Consider the following 9,340-nt stretch of genomic DNA (forward strand, 5'->3'; position numbering starts at 1 on the left):
GATGCATTCCTCAGTTAGTTTTTTTCCCATTCCTTTTCTTTGGATTTCCAGTGACAATGTCACTATTTTGCAGATAGCTTCATGGTTACTTTCCAGTCCTCAGTATGGCCACGTGTAGAGTCAACATAAAGGTGGCTGACGTCAGTCTTTGTGTTTAATGTCTTTGCTACGCTGTGAGTGGTGTATGCTTATCCAGAGTGATGATGTCAGAGGTTAGATGCTAAACATAAACTCCACCCTGTGTGTAGTGTGTCAAATTTCCAAAAGAAATGTGCGACATATGTGTGGACTGATAAGTATACCAGCTTGAGGTCACATTATTGTAGTTAGTAGATGCCTCCCTAATCGTTTTACCCATAATTGTCATTTGATCCACAAGTGACATATTTAGTAGAATTTGTTTAATTTTCACAAGCTAAATTTATTCATGTATTTGTTTTAGATCCAGTATTGTTGTCACATTGGGGCTGGCATTAAAAAGAGAAACCAAAAGACATATTTTGAAATATGATTTCAATACCTTTATTTTGAGGTTGCAGTTATGTGGTATGCATCCTAACTGTTAGGAAAGCAGGGAGCAGTCACTCTCACATGAAGACTGATTCAATGCAACAAAGCCTTCACAACACGTAGTCTCTCACCAGTGTAATAAATAATTATTCGCTTCATTTGCTGCTCTGCCCCACTGTCACAAGCACAATGGAAGAAAACACACTTTTTGATTTGTGGTGCTGGTATCCTAATGAGCTGGAGGCGTTATGAATCACTAATACTCTTTTTATTTTTTTAATCAAAATTTGAATGATTCATTTGGTGAATCATTGCCTCTTGTTTGGAGAAAGCTGCAATATTCCATGTGTCTATTCTTTGCATCATGTGGCGAGCTGAAGGTGGGTTTCAAAGGCCACGAAGCTTAGATATCACCAAAGCACATGTTTCTTACCATGTGATGTGTAAGGCTGCATGTGTTGGTACACATGTCAATGATGTGATGCAAAAAGAGGGTGATTGTGCCTTTTTTTTAATGTTCTGTGTTTATACATGCATACCGCCTGTTCTGTCTCGCTAGGCTTTTAGGTAAAAGGGTTTATTAGGCCACTGAACTGTCCTTTTAAAGACATATTTAGGACAAGAGTTAGGACTTTATGATACTCATACATGATCATACAATTGTAATGGCGACCACACACTGATCCTCCATAAACTATTGTTGTACAAAAGCTACTTTGTAAAGTAAAACGTTAAATGGAGAAAACTACTTGAAATTCTAATACAGATAAAATTCATTGCATTCAGAAGCTTGAAAAAAAATTGCTGTCAAATTAATCTCTGCATATATTCTGAATAGAAGACCTTTGGGTTGACCAAGTTAGAGTGCAATTTTTTGGTGGCAATAATCGATGATTTATTTAGAAAAAAGATCTCTCATATAAGCACAGGGTTGGATCGGTCATACTTTTGTGCTTTTGTGCAGCCAGAGTCACTGGGAATATTTCTGTGGTAAAGGTTAGTAGGGATGCAGTTAAATACTAGCAAACTGTGAAAACAAACAGTTGACAAGAAAACAGATAATGAGCTTAAACTTCAGGTGAAAGCTGTATGTTGTGTCATAGTCCACATTCAGCCTACCTAAAAATTGCTGAAAATCAGTGGATAGACTTTGAAATGTTTTCAAATAAGAGGACTCTCTCTCTCTCGCTCTATAATTTATCTATTTTTTTTTCTTTGTACTTGAAATTTGGAGGTATAAATTGTAATCTTAGTAAAGATATTTCAAGGCTGATTTAAAGTAATTTGAGATGTTCTGCCTTTTGGAAATCAAGTCATTTTCTTTACTTCTTTACTTCATTTTCACTGTCACTATATTTGTAGCACTTAAGCATTTGAAATAAAACATTATGAGGTATAGGTATAATCTGAGTAGTTTATTCAAATGAATCTGCTTTTAACTTTCTGATTTGAGCTTGAAATTTTGTTCTGTGGATTCTTGCTGGCCTCTGTACAAATTATCGAGTGAGACTTACTTCAGAACTGTTGTGTTCTTTAAACTTAATTAGACATGTTGAGTTTTCATCATTAAATAGCTGTTAACTCCTGCTGATAAACACCTGAACTGCCAGGTGAAGAAGTGTGGGGTGAAGTCGTGGTTCCTCTCAGGATTTCTCAGCTACATGAGGAGGGCCCAGCAGGAACAGTGAGATAACCTTCTGTAAGTCCTCATTTGAATAAATGTCTTTCACTAATTAGTGATTAACGTCTTGAATGTTTAACCCCAAGAGATCAAAATGGATCCTGCCCAAGATATTTTTCCACACAAACTTAAACAGCTTAGAAAGAATGATCAGTCTTGTAATTAGGAAAGTTTGAGACTAAATCTTTTATTATCTATTGTGTTGTTACTTGAATGCGCTGAATCCATTGTTTATGTCACATGAGCATGTCTTAATTTGAGTTTTGTGTTTTCATGTTATGTACAAGTTTTGTGCGGTCCTTAATGAATTTGGTTCCTGTGTTTTATCAATTTCAAAGCTCCATCTGGTGATGTTCGTTGCCTATGCTATAAATACTGTGAAGTGTTGCATTCATGTAATCAATTTAACATTAAATCAATAAATGAATGAGATACGCAGCCTCAGTCACAATGACATCATGAGCGTCAGTGTCTCCTCAGCCCTGACTGGCTGAAATAAAGATCAGATGTTATCTGATAGGCACTAGTGAGGTTAAATCTCCTGCAGCTGGCCTTTTGTGAAGGGGATTTAATTTTCATTTTACCATGTTAGTGTGCTGCACTGTAGGTAAATATGGCTTCTAACTCAGGTTCACATTAAAGTGACATAAATTTGCTCTGCTTTTTGCATAGGCTTGGAAGATTGTTGTTCTGGAAAACCTGGTGTGAGTCTGATTGGTCCAACTAAATCACACCTACAAAGTCTCTCTCAGGCTCACAAGCACGTTGTGATAGTTTCCATGTCCGGTTGTTGTGAAGTGTAATGCCTCAGGCACTATGGCCTTTTGTTTCTTCAAAAAGGAAATGACCTGCATCTTTACTACATTAGTACGGGCCTGCATTCACTATAACACATTTCCTCTTGGTCCAAGGAAGTCTGAATGTAAAGTAATGGCAAATTACCATTGCCACGGTTAAGAATGTTCCATTGCTGAGTTGTCACAGACGGTAAACAGTTGTTAGTTTCATTTGACTAACTTTGAATAATCAAAAATAAGCTTAAATTAGAAGTGTTTATTGATGAGAAACTTCAGCAATCTGCAGTTAATATTTGAGATGTATTGATGGTTGCTGTTATTCAAAACAAACAAAAAAAAAATTAAAGAAAAAACCTCAGTTTAATACTGACCAATTTACTGGATGATCCTAATGGTAGTGTATAGAAAGTTAGTGTTTTATTTACCATTAGATGCCAACATTATAAATGTTCTGACAGTTTACGCTTCAACAACAGCTTGATAGGTGCTGCCATCTACTGGTGATAACTTATTCCTAACAGAAAAAGCATTGTGTCTTTGAAGAAACCAAAAAAAGAAATGCGACGTGTGTGATGTGCTCTTATAGCCCAATTTACATTATTTAGTATGCTTGTGTGTTATGGATATATCTTGGCTAGACTCACTAATTGCATTGTATAAAACCAAAAATAAATAAAAACAAATTTGTGGGATTGTCACATAAACCACAAAGACACACACATACACACACACAAAAAAACAAAACAAGAAAAGAGTGGACATTTATCACCATATCCTTTGCACGCAAGTACACCGACTACCTGGAGATATCTGTGTGTGCAAACAAATAAAAGGGAAATGAGGAGTGCATGACTTTGTTGATTTATGCTCTGTACCTTGAATATCACTTCACTCTTACCCAAACCAATTATTTGCCAGTGTTTACTCAACAACATGGAGAATTTTCTCAGCAAAGAGACTCTTGTTTACTACCAATCACTAGGACCGGGCTCATGAATGTTAGGATACACAGTGAGAGTCCCTTTCTCTCACCATGCTATTTTTAGTAGACACCAATGCCTTCCGGCAAAAATCACATGAATATGGATAGTGTGCTCGGCTGTACAGAGTTTTTTACAGCATGAGAGCAATAATTCAGACAGACAACCTGCATGTAGTCTGCATGTGTACAATAAACACTGGACTGCTGTTGGTTTGATTTGTAAATAACGCTACTGAGATACGCGGTGATTGTTGGCTACGAGAGATTTTTTTCAAAGCATTTTTTGAGGAGAGAAATGATGATAGTGCTTTATAATTTCACTTGATTTGCTGTAGATTCATTTAACAGTTTTGTTTTATCAGTATTCAAAAACGATTAACTCATTTACTGTACCTCCTAAATATCCACCAAAAAGTCTCAAAGATAAAATTTTAAACATCATACTGACTGTCGCATAAAGGGTTTGTAATTCGCAGCATAATTCTAAAAAACATGGCTCCCAAAAAAGAGAAGCTCTGACACAATTAAAGTAATATATTTATGATACAGTAACACCAATGTTCTTTGATTAAAAAAATGCAGTTAATTCTTAAACATGGGATGTGAGAATTAAAATACTGATTTATTTTACCGTAGCATATGACCACAGTTTCATATTAAATGTTTTTATGTTTTTCTCTGAACTTTTTTCTTTATACCAGAAATTCAGTCATTCTACACTTGTGAAGATGCTTGACTTTGTATCTGGTTTACTTTCTATCACTCTAACTAGCATTGTCTTGCATTCTGTCCTTGACCTCAACATACTTTGCAAGTCAATATTATTCAAAGGCTGTCTATGGTTTATGCCTTTAAATAGGCCAATTTAGGCTTGGAGCACATGCATCTTGGACGACAGGTTTATTTTGGTGTAACTCAATTTTTCTCAAGTCTCCTTGGCCGCCGGGATATCTCCTTGAGAAAGAGGCCACAGGATTCTGTACTTTTTGAAACATCTAAAATCAACTAGTTCTCTGTGTAGCCACAATGTCAGCCTTTTAATAGATGAGATTGTGCAAGTTTAGTAATGTCCAGCAGAGAGTGCCCTGCCTCTGTTTAACATGTGACAGCATAGCCCCAACTAATGGCCAACACAAGCAAGGAGGTTTGGCGATGTTATGCACTTTATCTGTACAAAGAATCTCAGTGTTTTATGTAAGAAATGAGCAATGTTTTTCTTATTGATGTACTGCACATACATATCAAAATTTTTTCACACCCAATTAATTTGTGCTAAATACTCTTAGCAAATTTAAATTATTGATTTCTCAGGCAGTTTAAAAACTCACTGTTGTTGGAATCATTTGACCAAATCATTTGGTTGATAATATTCTGCTTATTTACTCTGATTTTCCAAAGCCATCAGTTCTCTTCTCTTCTCTTCGGTATTCCTTATCTCCTTTATTCTTATCTGCCTTGTTTTCTTCAACTGCCCTCTCCCCACGGAGTGGTCCTGTTCTCTTCACTTGCAGATGATGGGGTTTGGAGGGCTGGAGCTGATGCAAAGTGACGTGTCTTCCCATCACAGGAGTGGAGCTGAGGCTGGGCCTCACTTCCCCCGCACTGGGCTGTTTTTGTTCGCGGCAGCTCATGCGGATAATTTGCTGGGATGCAGTGGAGGGCTGTCACAAGGACTTGGCTCAAGGGGTGTGGGAAAATAGCAGAAGCGTCTTCCATGCTCAAACCCTGCCTTAATGATGAGCATTAAATATGAACATCTTCTTTGTGTAAGTGATGCATTAGGCACCCTGTATGCCCATCTCTCTTTGGTTTTTGCATTTTCTCTTCCCTTTCTGATTCTGTGCAGCCTTTTCTAAAGGCTTGAGATTTGAGAATCAGTCAACTGTCAAGGAACCTTTAGATCGTTGCATCTTTGTTAAGAAACACTCCCAGTTTTTTTTGTAAAAGCACACTACAAACATAGTTCTAACCTAATGTTCCTCTACGAGGGGGAATTGATTAAGTATTTTCTCTGATGTAACCATTGAAACTATCTTTGTTGCCTAATCATTGTCTAGGAGGACCAGACCAAATGATAATTAATAGACAGAAAGCTACTTCATACCTTCCTGATCAAAAAGTGGAAAGTCTCAGTTGAACAAGTCTATTATGAATTATTACATTGACAGTTACAGATAAAGTAATCTCGTGAAACTAAGGAAGAAAACACACCACCCTCACTTAAAATAGATCTCCCAGGGTACTGAAGCAAAGGACAGGGTGACATTGTGAATGCTAACATCTGTGCAGAACCTTGCAGTACCAAATGCCCCAACCCTAAGTTTGAGCAGACTCTACCGTCATCCTCCAAGGAGCAGCCATTTTGGAAGGCTCTCTTGGCACAGATGTTGCATATTAAAATGTAGGGCTGTTTTAGTCGAGGAAATGCTATGGAGAGAGGGGGCTGCTCCTCAGTGGGCCTCACCTGTGCCTTCATCCGCGAAGCCAATCCAAGAGAGGGCATTGTCTAACCAACCAAAAACAAAGTGACATTCAAGATAAAGTCACCCTGTCGCCTTTTTGACCCCGAGAGGCTGTGGATGGTGACAAATTATTTCACACATGGACACAACATGTTTACAACCCAAACAATTGGCCTACATGCAAATTTCAAGATAGCGATGGCCTTTGGTATCCTACAACCACATGTGTCTCTGCAGCTGTCTGTGTGAAAATTCATTTTAGAAACGTGTTTCAAATGAGTAAAGGGCATCACCTCTGTGAGCATTCCTGGCCAACATTATAATTGACAATAAACACATTTCTCAAAGTATCTCTCACAATAAAACAAACATTGTCCACAAGATGGAGGTATTAACCAGAGTAATGCTCACCTCCTGCCTGACTCGCATGTAACTGACACAGTGAGTGAGGGAGACAGGATGATGCACTACATGGCTGTGTGTGACAGACTGTGTTTGCATGAGCAGTGTCTGATCCCTGTGTATTGTCTGAGTATGTCACTTTGTTGTGTTTACAGTATGAAGTGTGCAATATTGGCCGATTGAGGTGCTGAAGACCACAGTGCGCTAACAGAGGGGCTTTAAGTAATCCCTGAGCTAATTGGTCGAGGTCCCAGGGGCTGATAGCAGAGGAGAGGTCAAAGCATGTCAGCTGTGCTGTGTGTTGCCGGGCCCTGTGGCCCGCTGTGCGCTGGGTAGGGTTCAGGTGTGCGTCGACCTCTTGCTCCAACGGGCTGTAAGTAAAGAGACTGAGGTCTGCTGCTCTTATCCAGAAGGCAAGCTGCTTCTGCAGGAGGTCTATTCGGGACTCAGAGAGGACTTTATCTTCTCCATCCCCATCACCATATCATCACCATCTTTACCTTCACCCGTGGAGACTGTGGAGTGTTTAAAAAAATGCAAAGTTGTTGGTATCCTCCCATATTAGTCTTGAAAATTACCAGTTGTAGCTGATAAAGAGCTGATTAAAAGTATCTAAAATCAACAGTCTTTAGAGTAAGATTGCATCATACAATCAACTTTTTTATGTGGATTCAAAATATTCACATGGAATTGTTTTTGTGTCGAAACAATTATTTGGTAAAACAAAAGAAAAGCTTACAACTGATGGTTGATAACTGAAAGTCATACATTTTTAGCACAAATTAAAACTGGTTCCAGTTTTTTTTTTTTGTTATGGTCATTATAAACTTCACAAAGAATGTCACTTTCGGTTGTGGACATATCAGATTTGCATATTTGACCAATTTCTTTTTACATACAAGAAATAATAACAATTACTTTAATGAAGTGAAAGAAATTAACCACAGATAAGTTGTGACCTTAAAGCATATAGTTTGACCATCCACTTTTTCACCTGTAAAATCCTTTTGGTTGGAATCGTTGGATTTTTCATGTACAAACAAAGAAACAAATGTCGTCTTACAGCACAAGAGGACATTTTGATGTTAAGGGTCATAGTATGCTGAAACTCGAGGAGCACTGTAAAAATAGAATGAGAAAACAACTTAATGACTAAAATACCAATCAAATTCATTCTTTTCAGTGAACACTAAGCTCCAAAACATCATTAAAGAGGCTGACTTTTTCGCCAAGAATATCTTTTTTTTTAAAAAGTCAATTTCTGTCATGCAGCATAATGATGGAAAGCCAACGTAATGATGTTACACTAGGCTACCGCATATTCTTTTATGCTGGGTAGCTGTGTTTTTTCATGTTTGTCATTGTGTCTTTCTATGAGTCATTCAAGGATGCCAACGAGCTCATCCAGACAACTGTCATAATAGCTTCTATGGACAGTTGAGTGCACACACCTTGAGTATGGGTGCTTTAATTAAGATGGTTGTTTGAAACCACAAGCAATTAATGTACTGTATCAACAATAGTGAATGTTAGCCAAATGGTATCACTGCAATGGCACCTGGTCCTCAATAGGCATTGTTTGGCTACCTTTTGTGCCCATGTAGTGTGACATATTACCCTCAAGCATTGACCATCTGACCAGGGAGAGGGTTTAAACGCTAGACTAATAATAGGAGAGCATAGCCAGGCAAAGGATTCTAGTAATTATACCCTACTGTGGGACATGATGGGTAAAAAGAGGAGAAGCAATCAGACAATAGGGAGGAAGAAAAAGTGAGAGCATCCGTTGATTTGGTGTTAGACCCTGCAAGTCAAGAAACTGGCATTGATTCTGATGCAAAAGAATGACAGACTGAACAATTAATGGTGAGTTAGACTTAGAGGTTAAGATGGCAAGGACGTTGTTACTGAGCTGGATCAACACACCTCAGCCTATTGTGGGAGAGTTCCGGGCTCCTGGTCAATGCAGGGTAGGTATAAAATGTGCTTGGCCATTTCCAGGATCTGAAGCCAAGGTCTTGGCAAAAGTCTGCCTCTCTGGGCTACACAGACCTGCCCTTGAACTGTGTTCCCAGGGAATAGTCTCATTCTCTCTTCAAAAGTGGAGAAAGGAAGCTATTATCTGACAGCCTGTAGAGGAGACGCTCAGCAATGATAGAGAACTAAGCCGAGAAAATGAGTCTGAATCAGACCACCAGACCAAAGTTTGTTTGCACAGTGACTTTCGTATTGTTTGTGTTTGTGTGTGCTTTACTATGCACGTGGATCTGTGTGTGTATGTGTGCTTAATTTGCAGTATCACAGGGTATGTGAGCCCCTCACTGAGAGCAAAGGAAGGATGCAATTTACATTTTTGTGCACATGCACAGGAGCAGCAACAAATAAAAACCCATGCCTAAAAATAAAACGACTTGAGAATTAATTAAAGTCTGTGAGTGTGCAGCAACAAACAGATGTGTCCTATTTAGGGCTAATATCAACTTTAGCTAACTAGTGTGGGGAACTT

This window comes from Leuresthes tenuis, unplaced genomic scaffold (assembly GCF_036924035.1).
Source record: "Leuresthes tenuis unplaced genomic scaffold, fLeuTen1.0.hap1 SCAF_5, whole genome shotgun sequence".
Lineage (NCBI taxonomy): Eukaryota > Metazoa > Chordata > Actinopteri > Atheriniformes > Atherinopsidae > Leuresthes > Leuresthes tenuis.